Raw genomic sequence first — 13,826 nt, 5'->3', positions numbered from 1 at the left:
TAGGGCTCTGAGCAACCTGATCTAGTTGAAGACCTACTGACTGCAGGGGAGTTGGACTAGAGGAGCTTTAAAGATCCCTTCCAACCCAAACCATTACTTGATTCTTTGACCAGCAACAGCTCCTCCTGCAGTTACAGCCTTGTTTCTTGCTGGTGAAGCGGTGTGCTGGGGGGTGAAGCTCTCCATCCCACAGTGGAGGATGAGCTGCAGAAATTATCGTTGGGCTGAAAATGTCAACTCCAAGCACACCTGCAACAGATTTTCAGTCCTGCTTGCTCTGTAGTTCTGGTCAAAATTTCCCTGCCATGGTTTCATCCTGCTGGAAATGGAGTGTGTCTTTGCAGGAGGCTGCATGTATGCCCCTGGTTTTCCTCAGTAAAGCAAGGGAATGTTGAAACTCATCCGGCAGTTGGGAAATTACCCCCCTCTAATACAATCCAGACCTGTGGAAACCCTCCAGGTCTCAAAAGCCCTCATCGGCCCAATCAGGATTTTGATGACGGAAAGCAGAATAAAAGTGAACAGGAAGAAAGCGAGTTTAAACAGCCCCAGCTGTTTGAGCTGCCCCAGAAAAAGCCAAGAAACCATGGAAATTGCCATGTTATGGTGAATGGCACAGAGGTCTCCAGGTATCTCCATAGCTGTGTGTCTACAATCATGAGCACTGTGGACAAGGGAGAACAATGCATAAACCAATGAGCAGTTTCGCTGGTGAGTCCTAATGATGTCAATATTTTGCTCAGTTTTGGGGCTTTCTGATGATAGCTGTCCCATTTTCTTGGGAAAAATGTCACTGGACACATTGGCTGGTGGCTTCCCACTTCACATCTCCAGGGTACACCACCTTTGCCGCCTCATCCCCATCCCTCCTGGATCTTCTCCACACCACCTGTTTATGGTCATTCAGCTCAAAACTCATAGTCCTGTCCCTCCTTGCCACCCCTCACCCTGCTAAGCTTCAAACTGAACTTTCTTTCTCTCCTGACATGGTGCTATGGGCTTTGTGCTACTTCCCTTCAGCCCAAGGAATATAAGGAACAAAGCACTGCAGAAGTCATTTGGGCAGGCTGATGAGTGGGACATTGCTGTTGCATTTGGGACTTACTGTTAGGACAGAGCAAAACCCATTTTAACAATGGCAGGGTTCTGTGGGTATGAGAAGGACAACCTGCAGCAGGACCTGGAGAGGAAGGAGTAATGTTTGGCACCCCTATCATCTATGGAAGTAGCTAATTGACATTTTTAGGAATTTTTAAGCATTTTCAAGAGGCAGTTCCCAGCTTACCTTTTACTTCACCATGGAGCAAGTTTAGAAACAAATGAGAAACTTCTTAATTTGGCTCTCACTGAAATGAATGGCTTGCTTTATACCAGAAAAATTTTCTCAGAAATGTTGAGATTTAATTAATCCCTTGCTGGAAATAATGTACAGTATTCCCCTATTCTCTAATGCAGGATATCAATGCTAATGCTCAGCATAAAGAACAAGGCTTGTTAAACCTTGCAGCTGGAAACACAACCATGACCCCATTGGTCTGGTGTGAGCAGCTCTGCTGTCTGCTGACCAGCCTCAGCACCCTTGCTGCAGGGGTAGATGAAATATATTCTGCTGGGTGTATTTGGGACTGTATTTCTGTGCTGAAGCAGCTGTGTGAGTCCCAGCTTTCCTATTCTCCATCGCAGTCCTGGCCATGTAGCCAGTCCAGCTCTTGGTACCATGTTACCTATCGAAGTGGAGCAAAGCCATGTGAAGAGGACAAGTCCTTCCACACATTGATGGGGAATGCCTTCCTGTGGTCTTCCTTAGTGCAGCCTTGCCATAAAACCTGCAGAGAAGACTTCAGGCATGGCTTCCCACCTTCCAGCACCTCCCTGGGAAGCAGGTGCCCATGTCAAGCTGCTGGAGCTGCTTGGAGGGGAATGAGGAAGCTCCCACTCAGGTGTGTTTGTGCAGAATGGCTGACACATGTCTGCTCAGACAGCTTTGCCCTGTAAGAGGATCTCCTCTTTATTTAGAGCAATCATCTGAGGTGCAGAAGCCTGTGTCTCTTGGGCTGTTTTGGTAGCACTGAGCTTTCCTGGTGTAACCCATTCCGGCACCCCTTGAGTTCCAGCTGCCAGCTCTTCCATCAGCTCTCACACACACATTGGCATGTGCTCCACTCTTCATCCTCATCTCCTGGAAACCACTCTTCTTCCTCACCCTTTGCCCTACGCTATATATAAAGGGCTAATCCCAAAGCTAGTAGTGTCAAAGGTCTGCCATTGACTCCAGCAGACTGCAAGGACCTTAGCTGTTCATTTCAGGATGGATTTTTAAGAGCTGAATAAATAACCAGAGTAGAACAGTACAGGCTTATCAGTGGGATGCTTCAAATTTTGTCATTGAGCCTGAGCATGGTTTCTTCCCCCCAGGAAGATGCAACATGTGAGTGTTTATGACAGGTTGGTGCACATGGGTGTCCTTTGATTTGTCTCATCTTCATTTGCACTTTTGTAGGGATGTGAAACACTCGATGGGTCTTGAAGGAAAACTGCAGCAGTTTCAGTGTAGAACTTCAAGATGGGCTCTGGGTCGTTACACACAATCCAACTGGAAAGGATCAAAGGGTCTATTTTGGGGTTTACATCTACTAATTACTCTGAACAAATGAGCAATGCATCTGAGAAGTAATCTTTTTTTTTCAGATTTCCATCTGGTAGAAGTTTTGTAGGTGCCATAACTTCAGAATAATTTCAAGGCTGTACTTTTCAAAGTTGGAGTCAACTAATGAGTAAAAGAATGTAGATTTGCTTTTGTGTCACCCATGTCCATTCAGAAAACTACTGAAGCAACACATCTACAGGCTGTGAACACCTACACTCGGTAACACTGGATGTGGTGAGGTTTGTAGCTGATGCAGAATCCCCTTTGCAGTGCTTTCATAAGAAAAAGAATGTAGCAGGGGATCAATCCTCTGATCCTCATTTTTCTTCTAACTCTATTGTTACGTGACCTTCCTCTGCAAGCCTCGGCTCATGTAGGGAGAAGGTTTGTCCTGGTAGTACAGATCTGGGACCTCCACAGGGCCTCTGAATCTGGTATGTTGAGATCCTGCATCCTGTGACCCAGTGGTTTCTTCTTTGCAGCTCTTCTCAATGTGAGGTGAACTGGTGTTACCTACACCTCACCTTTCTAGGTCTTGTCTTCTGAAGACCTGGTAAAGACCTTAAAGCCAATTTTGAAGTGATAGAGAGAGGAACTGAAAATAGACAAGCTGACCTTGGCTTCTCAGAAAGGAGTTGAGTGTTTCTCAGGGCTTCACCCAGTTTTGAGAGGTACAAAGTTGCATGGCCTGACCCCATCACCATACACAGCAGCTTTGCAACCCTCAGTGCATTGCAGTGACGTGGCAAGTAATGTTAAAAGGGCACTCTTGCTTTTGCATAACATTTGGAAATCTGTACTTCTATGCCAAGGAAAGAAGGAAAGAAAACTGAAAGAACAAAACAAGGAATAAGAGAATGAATGAAAAAAAAAAAAAGAACAATATAAATAAATAAAGAAAGATTAAATGGGCCCAACTCAAAGAGATGTTTCCTTTTTACGACCTGTGAAGTTGCACCAAGGTGAGAGTTCCCTTTGTCTCAAAATCCTGTTCTGCAGAGATAATAAAATGGCACAGTGGGGAATGGGAAGGGTTGTGGGGAATCATAAAGGAGTCAGAATTGCAGACTGGATTTACCATTATTTGAGCCCTACAGAAGGGTTTGAATCTTGCTATACTGCATCCCAGGAGTGCAGCAGTACTTAGAGATTGCAAATCTCCGCCTCTTCTCAGTGATAGATGGACGAGTACAGATTTGCAGGCTGATTCCTTTAGAGCCCAGTGGTGATTCTGATGTGAATTTCCCAGCTTTCTGTGAAACCGAGGTTTCATATTGTTCATGAGTGAGTTCCACCCACTGAACCATAGTGCCATGGACCTGTGGAAAGGAGTGGGAACAGAACAGGAGACTTCAGAGCTGTTGCTTTTTAGATGCCGGTTACTGCAGGGTGTTCTGTGCATCATCCTGAATTCGGGCTTGTTTTTGTACGAAAGCAATTGGCTGGCAAGACTGCTGTAAGTATTCCTAGTAGAGCTGTGCTGAGGAAAAAAAAATACTTTTTAGCTCAAAACTTGAAAATTTTAGTTGAACTTTGAGGGAGCCTTCCTTCCCTGATGTAGCTTGTTGTTTTCCAACAAAAATGGAATAGCATGGATGGAAAAGAAACTTTCTGTCTTCATATAACAGAAAAGTTTCCTTCCAATTCAAATAACTGGTAGTCTCTAGCCTGGCCTCTCTGACAGCCTCTCTATTGCTCATGGATTGGTGTTTTCCAGGAGGCAGTGGAAGTTTTACAGAGCTGAAAAAAGGTCCATGCTTAGCCACATCTGCTTCTGAGCAATGTTGCTGAAGTATATGCAGTCACTTTGCCATGGGTCTCCATGCACATACTTATGGCTATTGAAAAATAAAAATCTGATCATAGAATCGTAGAATATTTTGGATGGGAAAGGACCTTTAAAGGTCTTCTAGTGCAACTGCCCTACTGTGAGTAGGGGCATCTGCAACTAGATTGGATTGCTTAGTGCCTCATCCAACCTGACCTTTAGGGATAGGGAATCTACCAGCTCTGAAAGGAACCTGGACCAGTGTTTCACTACCCTCAGTATAAATAGTTTCTTCCCTATCTCCCTTTTTTAGTTTAAAAGTATCACCTGTTGTCTTATGGCTACAATCTTCATCTTTATACAGGCCTTTGTTCCCATGTTGTGGTCAGTAACAAACTGGTTTTCAATGAGAAGGTGTTTTTTACATTGAGAAATACGTAAATATAAGCTCTTCAGCACTCTCTTGTTGAAAGCTCTGGACAGGAGTGGTGATATGGATGGTGGCAGCTGAGTTCAGCTGGGGTGGTTCTGTTCACCATTGGCACCCTTAGAGCTGAGGTCCCCTTGCTTGAGAAGCCATTTGCATTTCCATAAGAGGGTTTGGGGCTGGAAATAGGGACAGTGCAGAGATTGCATCAGGAAGTTCACCCTGACTTCAGGGCAGAAGAGCTGATGGATTTCGTACAAGGGCCTGCAAAGTGCATCTCACCCAGAAAGATGAGCCATGTGCAGAGTGCGGATGCTAAAGGGGCACCTTGTAGCAGCCTTCCACCTTCTGGCAGTGCCATGGCCACCCATGCATGCTGCCACCACGGGCAAGATACCTCCAGTGACCTTCAGACAAAGAATTACATTTGCCGGGGATAAACTCTTCCCCACATAGCCCCATTCTGGCTAAAGCCTAGCCTGTTAAATTAAACCCATTTTGTTGAGGGTTTTTAATGCTGCTTGCCCATATGCAGAATTATGTCTTTAAAGATTAAAAAATCCAATATAAACAAAATAAATCCAGGGAGCTGAATGCATGAATCATTATTTTAGTACATATTGTCCATTCTAATCTGCAGTCCAATTGTGAAGTCATTCAAAATGCTGCTTCTCAGTAATTAGCAGGAATCTAACTCAGAGCCAATTTCTGATTAAATGTGCTTAAAATCAATAAAACATCATGAGTGATTAGAGTCACGTGTGATTAGCCCTGTCGAACAAAGCAGAATAAGTTATGGCCTCACTTTAACTTGTCAAAAAACAGAACTGGGGGTGGAAATGAAGAGGAACAGCTGATATTTCTATAAAGGGTTTTTCCAGTTCTCTGCCTTTCTCTTTGCTCCTTTAGAAAAGTGAAAGGATTGGTTTGTTGTCTTAAAATTACAGGCTGAAGGGGAAAGTTTGGGGAGGCTTTGGCTTCTCCTGTGGGTTTGTTTAAGGATATGCTGGGAACAGCATTTTTTAATCCCATATCTCAGCTGTGGGAGGGTTACCTGCTTCTCCTGGGGTCACCTTTTCTCCAGCTCTGTCCTGACTATTTGCAGAAGGAAATAGCTATAAGATTTCAATTGATATTTATTTTTAATCTGGAAGACACACAAAAATCTTTTCTCGTTCCCTGTAAAAGTGAGCAGTGCAGTGTCTTACCCCCTACCAGTAATAGAAATAAAGAGCAACAATTCAAAACCAGGTGTGGATTGAAAGCATCAGAAGGTAAAGATTGTGGTGAGATCCACAACTCGTTGGGGCAACTCACAACACTCCTGCCCCGTGGTCTTCTGGACACACACCACCACTTCTTTCATCTCTCTAGGGTCCAGCATGAGGTGCTGCTGATGGAAAGTGGCTTTTTGGGCAGGCAACTTCTGGCAGCATCCCTCCTCCCCGTGGCAGCCTGGGGCCGGCAGGGCGGAGGTGTGCAGCACCCGGCTGGGAGGGAAACGACTGCGATCTCACATTGGGTGTGTGGGGGCTGCGTAGGGTGGGAGAGCTTCTCTGGAGCTTGGCGCCTGGCAGGGCTTGCCAGCAAAGCTTTCCTTGATGTCAGGAGAACACCACTCATTTATAGCTGCAGCTTCTTCACATACAGCTGTGTGACCACATCCCCACCGGCTGGAGCCTCAGGGGAAAATCCAGTTGCATTGCTCACTGCTGCCTATCTCAGTAAGCAGGACAAGAACCTCATATGCACAATGTGCACATGGTGGTGGATGAAGAAGGGAGGCATTGTCCCAAGTGTATTTCCACTGGCAGACTCTATTTAATGATACTGTTTTGTGGCCTCTTTGAGAGGACGTTGTTTATTCCAAGAGAACATCCACATGCTTGTATTCCTGCTCTCAGCAAGGCTCTGGCCTTCCGCTCAGGAAAGCTCAGGAATTTTTGGCAAAATCAGATGATTTTATAATTTTTCTTTAATCTTGACATGCAGAAAGAATTATTACATGGAGCTACTTGGGATCTCTTATTCCCATGAGATTTCTCATTTGCCCGTCCCCTGGAATAAGGATATTGTCACTCCATGTCACGTCTAGGAGATGCAGTGAGCCATCAGGGAAGGCTGTATTTAACCTGGGCAAAAGATCTGGAGGCACAGTGAACCTTCCGCTCTGGTGAGACCTCATCTGGAGTATTGTGTTCAGCTCTGGAGTCCTCAGCACAGGAGAGACATGGATCTATTGAAATGGGTCCAGAGGAGGCCACAAAAATCATCCAAGGGTAGAACCCCCCTGCTGATAGGACAGGCTGAGAGAGTCACAGTCGTTCAGCCTGGAGATGAGAAAGCTCCAGGGAAACCTTCTTGTGTTTGTTCAGGACTCAAAGGGGCTAAACAGAAAGATCAGAACAGACATTTTACCAGGGCCTTTTGTGACAGGACAAGGAGTGGTGGCTTTAAACTGAGAGAGGGAGATTTAGACAAGACAGAAGAAATTTTTGTGCTGAGGGTGACAAAACACTGGCCCAGGTTACCCAGAGAGATAGCAGATGTCCCATCCCTGGAAACATTCAAGGTCAGGTTGGACGGGGCTCTGAGCAACCTGATCTACTTAAAGATGTCCTTGCTCACTACAGAGGAATTGGACTACATGACCCTTGAAGGTCCCTTCCAACCCAAATCACTCTATTATTCTTCTAAGAGGGACGATGCTGTGAACAACCCCACCATCTCCAAGCTTTGGGTTGGAGTTCCTTCCAAATGAAAAGGTCTTGCTAGCAAGAAAGGCAAAGAGAGTTTATTAAATGTTGTTCCTGAGTCAAAATTAGCAGTCCAGTGTCAGTGAGGGTAGGTTGTGCATCGTAATGTGCCATCAGTTGGTCAGCACCAGCAACATGAGGATGTCACTTCTCACCAAAAGGCAGCTTGCACCCATGGGGACAACTGGTTTGCCCTACATAAATGTCCTCTCTTTTATAAGCTTTTTCTCTCTGCCGTTCTTTCAAGCTGCTGTCTTTAACAACAAAACCAGTTCAGACACAGAGGAGCAGATCCTCAGCAGATGTCCATGGTGGTAGCTGGGTCACCCCCAAATTACACCAGCTGAGGCCCAGGGTCTGCAGTGCTCCAAGAGATAAACCACCCTGCACTGACCTCCTGGATCCAACAGCAATGTGAGACCATCTGCACTAATCCACAGTACCATGACACGTGAGGAGATATGCTGCTTGAGATAGTTGGAGTCAGAACCATCCAACACAGGGTGCTGGCTGGCTCTCTGCACCTCTGGAAATAAAACCCAGAGCTGAATGTGAGAATTCCATACATCAGCTAATTATTGTGCCCCCTGTGCATAGTTTGGTGTCTGAGATGGAGTTTCTTGCTTTTCTCCAAAGCTGCTGGATATGGGATGTTGAACATGGTGTGTTATTGCTCCTAATGGTATTAAAGAAAAACATCTCAAGTGCTGGTTGGCATGTTTTGATTATATGTGAGGGTAAAATGAGTGCCAGATTTGGAGTGGATTTGCAGGACTTTTTCCTGCAGATCAGATTAGCAGGAGCTGTTGGGGGAGCAAAGCAGGGAAGAGCAAGGCGTTGGGGCTGGGGGAGCACTGGATATGAGCTTCCTCTTAGAATTCATTTGATATTTTCACTGAATGAGCTACAGAAGACCAGAGCCCTTGGTGGTTCCTCTTCTCTCTTCCTTTGATGTTACTATTTGTGGCTTTATTTATTTGTACTAAAAGCCTTAAGCTCTTTGTGGCATTTTTGTGAAGTGTTTCTGTGGCTTGTGTTGAGTGAGTGTGTGCAGAGTGCTTGTTCCCTGGACCCTTTTGGATTAATGTTTGTCATATGATTGCCTGTGATTTCAGGACCTTTGTGGCTGAAGTGAGTCCTTGGGTTTTTTTTTATGTATGTGCAATTTAGCTTTTATTTAAGGCCTTGTTATCCAGGGAGTTGCAGCTCAGTTGGTTTGCATGCCCCAAGATTCTCCTGGCTTGATACTGGAGTAAGGTAGCCCATATTTGGAAATACTCATCTCGTTTCTCTTGTTTCGGTTTCCCAAGCTGTTTGAATTAGTCTTCAGTCTTCTTTTTCCAATGTTTACTGAAGAACAGCAGTTTTTTTTAACACTCCCTTTTATCACACAGCAGGATCAACTGAGCTCAGACAATATGTATTCATGCTAGGGTCTGTTGCTCATATAGCACTCTGCAAACTACTAACGAAGTGCAGATGCATATTGAGGAAGATCCTTCCTCACCAGATGAACCCTGGACCAGGATGCATCAAGGAGTTGTGTCACGCAGTTCACAGCAGGCACATCACACAGGCCAGAGAAGTTCCACTGGCTGCTCCTAGGACTACTCACCCCTAAGAGGTTTTATGTATGTTGGGCACCCTTGTAGCTTGCCAGCTTGGCACAATTAATTTAGCTGAGTTTGACTTTTATTTATATTCTTTCATCACTTTCTGACTAACATAGTTCATCAGATTTAGGTTGGACATAAGGAGGAATTTCTTTATAATGAGAGTGGTGAAATACTGGAACAGGTTGTCCAGGGATGTGGTTGAGGCCACATCCTTGGAGACGTTCAGGATCAGACTTGATGTGGCCCTGGGCAGCCTGATCTAGTTGGAAGTGTCCCTGCTGACTGCAGGGGAGTTGGACAAGTTGACCTTTGAGGGTCCCTTCCAACCCAATGCAGTCTGTGAATTTGTGAATCAGGCCCTTGTGTTTAGTTCTTAAGATTCATATTATACATAGACACGAGGTCTGCCTTTTTGCAGAAAAGTGAATGGTTTCTGATGCCATGGGGGTTTGGTGCATGATCACGTTTTTCAGAGCTGATTTCCTTTCCATAAACACTTTCTCAGCTGTCTCTAGAACACCTTTGACAGACACCTGGCTACAGAATAATATCAGACAACCAAAGCAGATCGTTACAAGACCTTCATCATGCTTCTTCAGCTAGATCTAGTTCCTCTTTTCCTCATGTCCTTCCCCAAATCAGGCCATCACTTGATAGCAAGTTCCCAAGATGCCACCGCACTCCACTACCTTACTAAAGTGTGCTGGGGCACACCCATCCTGGATGGGGCTGAGAAGAAACCAGCCCCAAGTGGACAAAAGAAATTTAAGCTGGGGAGGGCTTGGCCCCTCCCCTGCTGGGAGAAGGTGGTCCCCTGACTCAGAGGTGGTCTATTCCACTTCCCCTTCCTGCCCAGCAAGCCTATAAAAAGGGGGGACATCTTGCTGCTCTTCCCTTTTTCCTGCCTCGTCTGCTCGAGAGGACTTCCTGCTGCTGTTGCTGTCACTGTCTCCTGCACCGGACCACGTGGCTGGGGCCCTTTCTCTCTCTCAACTGAATCCACCGACATCCAGGGGAACACAACGCCATCCAGGCTTGGTTTTGTATATTTTTCTTCCCACTTACCCTCATCCCTCACCTCTGTGAACTCCCCCCTGTTACTGATATATATATATATATATGAAAAAAAAATATTTTTTTTCCTTTCCCTTTTGTGAAAAAAAGAAAAAAAAATTTACTCCTCCTACTTCCAAACCGACTTCAGAATATTTCTTACACGAGGTTTGTTTTTTTTTTTTTTTTTTGTCTTCTTCTCTCTCTCTCTCCACCCTGCCGAGAAAAAAGGGAGAAGGGCTGGGGGAGGAATTTATATCTATTATCATTTGAGCTCCTAAACTCAGAGCTCAAACCACCACACTAAAGTAACCAAAATGAAGTTGAATTTTATGGCATGTTTGGGATGTAATTCTGGATAGTCACATGCCATCTCTATGAGGAAGTAATAGAGGTGCTTCAAACATCAGAATTCCAGCACTTAGCCAAATTTTGAGAAGCAAAAATTCTTGAGATGTTTGTAGCCAGTGCTTTTCTTGAGCAATTGAACATCTGTAAAATCGAGAACCAGATTTGAGCTCAGATTTGGTACATTTTACAGTTTTCTTTTATGTTAGGTGGGCTCCAGCATCTCCATCCTGATCCAGTTTTAACAGCTTATTGTCTCATTCGTAGAGGCTTCTTACCACTGCCTTTGTTTTAAAGCTGTTTATTTCTGCTTCCCCTTTTTCCAAGCCCAGTGGTGAGATGCTGAGCTGGGTGCTGCTCTAACATAATAATCTTGAGAAGTCATTCTTGGGTGTTTAATACTTACATGGTGGCCAAATGGAGTTCAGTCAGTCATAATCATCACAGTGGAGCATGGTCAAGATGCAAAGTTTGGCCTGGACCCTGTGACCATCTGGCCACAGGGAACCCAGCTGCCTCTCAAGCTAAAAATGCCCTTCATCCATCATGATAAATCCCTTTTTCTACCAACAAACCTTCGCTCTGCAGCTTACCTCCCAGCACGTAAATGACTGTACTCTTTAAGTAGGATTGTTGATAGGTGTTTAGGTTGCACGTGACCTCTTGGAGAAAACTCACACCAGATACCCTGGCAATAACCATGGGTAGATCTGCCAGACCTTGCAGAAATCCACCACCAGGTACACAGACCCTGGTGGCATCACTTGAGAAGGCAGTGCCTGAAAATCATTCGAGCCAAGGGATGTAGAAAGGCACCTGTGAAGGTACAGGATCCTCCTGAAGGAAAGGCACGTTCATGGCATTGATTTTGGAAACTGATTTCCAGTACACAGGATAGGAGTCATATCTCTTGACATTGACTTCTCCATCAGCTGCTAACAGGACAAAAGAGATGTTTCCAATGCAGGAATTATGTCCTCCTAAGTTCAGCTGCCTCTGGTAGGTGAGTAAAATCATGCTTTAGTGATTCATTTCTCTCCATTGATTGTAAAGGGAAGCTAGACCACTAGCTCCAATGTAGACATCCATCCTAGAGATATCTAATGTCTATGGAGATGTCAGTCTCAGCTGAATTGTCTCTGCCTCTAAGCTTAAGTGTGAGAAGAGATGTCAGGCTGAAGGCAAAGGCAGTATAGAACTACAAACCAGATGCAAAATGTCAAGAAAGATAAAAACTAAGAGATGGTCCACTGCCCTGGGAAGCTAAAGGCACCTATCTGAAAATGAAGCAGCAAAACAAGAGAGCAGCAGAGAAAAAGGCAGTGTTGGACCAGTGCAGGAAGATGAAAATTTCCTACCAACACTGAAAGTAAGAGTTTCTGAAATCCACCTTCTCTGTCCCTCCCAAAATATAAATGCTAGCAGTTACCCCTGCGAAAATCTGGAGCAGTTCTATGGTAGAAAGTAGCAGATTCTTGGCTACTGGAGCCTCTATGTGGCAGATGGGTTTTTTGGAAAATGCCACTTGCAGAGCCCAGCTGGCAACCACAGTTGAGATCTCCCTATCAGAGATCTTAGAAGTCAATGGCTGTATCAGCTCTGATTTCACTGGACACAGGGGCTGGACTGCTGGAAATTACACCCAGGTGTTAGGTGGAGAGGTCAGATTTGGCCAGTGGTTCCCAGGACGATAACTGACCCATTTCAGGCAATTCTCCATGTTTACATTGAGTAACATCTGCATTAACTGTGATATTGCTGGAACCTTTGAAAAAGGATTTTGCCTTTTTAGGTGAGCTATTAATAATTTCCTTCCCCTGGGTTTGGGTGATATTTAGGTCTATTTTGGCTGAGGATTGGGCACCTCTTCCTGTCACTGGCCAAGGCACCTTGCTTTGGAGAGGCCAATCTGCCACCAGCCTGCTGCTAAGACAAGCCAGGAACTGGAATTTTCCACCCCCTAGCAGGAAAGGCTGGCATTTAGACACAGTTCCCTTCTGAATCACACAAGAGACTTGGAATATTAAAGGATTTTATTGAATAAAAGGATAATAGAGTGTTTTATCTCACATGTGGGAAGACGAACATCAGTCAACGATTTCCCTGAAGAGTAAACAACGCAGCATATGGGGAACTCTGTTGGTGCTGTTGTTGTTGTTGAAATCTTCATGCTCCCAGAAAATTCTGAGGAAGTGTTATTTTCAGAGGGAGGGGGTAGAAACTGTGTGGTATGCCTGACCAGTTGCACTTGCTTTCAGCTGAGAAACATCAGCTGGGTGTTTGACTTTCTCTCCACTGAGGGCTGGATATTGTTTCCCCAGCACAAATGAATTGGTATTTTATTTTATTTTTATTCTTGCACCAGGTCTGCCTGTACCAAATAACAAAGGAAGGGACCTGCAAACTGGCTTTCATATTGTAACCTTCTCTGATATCCAGAAGACACAGCTTTCTCTGTACCATCTGATCTGCATGCTATGTAACCCTCCTTCTCCAATAGTTTCTGTGTCCTCAAACTTTGTCTCTCAGACTTACTTTCTGTGCCCATGCCATATGCACACCCACCTGGATGTGTTATGTGCGATGTTATGTTTTATGCTGTGCTAAGTGCTACGCACACACACCTAACTGTGATGTGTTACAAGTAGAGCTAGCTGTGGATTTTCCATCCTGTCATTTTCCAGCAGAAAAGACTCAAAAACATCCAATTTTGCTGTTTGAAAAGTAGAAGTCCTTTCCCCCTTCTGTATGTACAGACCCCAAGTGAGGCCGCCGCTGGGAAAACTGAAATGAAATATTTCATTTGGGAATGGGTTAATGGTAATTAGAGTAAATACAGTGTTTCAACTAAATGTTTTATTTTACATTGTTTCAAACAAATCTTGAATTGCTTTTACTAGTGGTGAAATCATGGAACATGAAAGCTATGGTTCAGTCCTGGATCTTCTTGTGGGAGATGACCTCTCCCTACTCATGGCGTGAAGCAGTCATCGCACTGTTATGAGTGATGGGAAGTGGCATTTGGCCAAGGCCATAGGCCTATGGGAAAGGGGGAAGTCCTGATTTCAAGACTGGGATTTAATGTTTTACTTCATTGATCCCAGAAAAAGGACAGCGCTGGGATGCTTCTGAAGGTAAGTTTGGATCTATGAGGTACTTCCTATCACCTGCAGAGAGCACTGGAGAAGGTCTTCAGTTTGCCAGACTAGCC

This window comes from Indicator indicator, chromosome 10, assembly GCF_027791375.1.
Source record: "Indicator indicator isolate 239-I01 chromosome 10, UM_Iind_1.1, whole genome shotgun sequence".
NCBI lineage: Eukaryota > Metazoa > Chordata > Aves > Piciformes > Indicatoridae > Indicator > Indicator indicator.
This window is presented reverse-complemented; position numbering follows the sequence as displayed.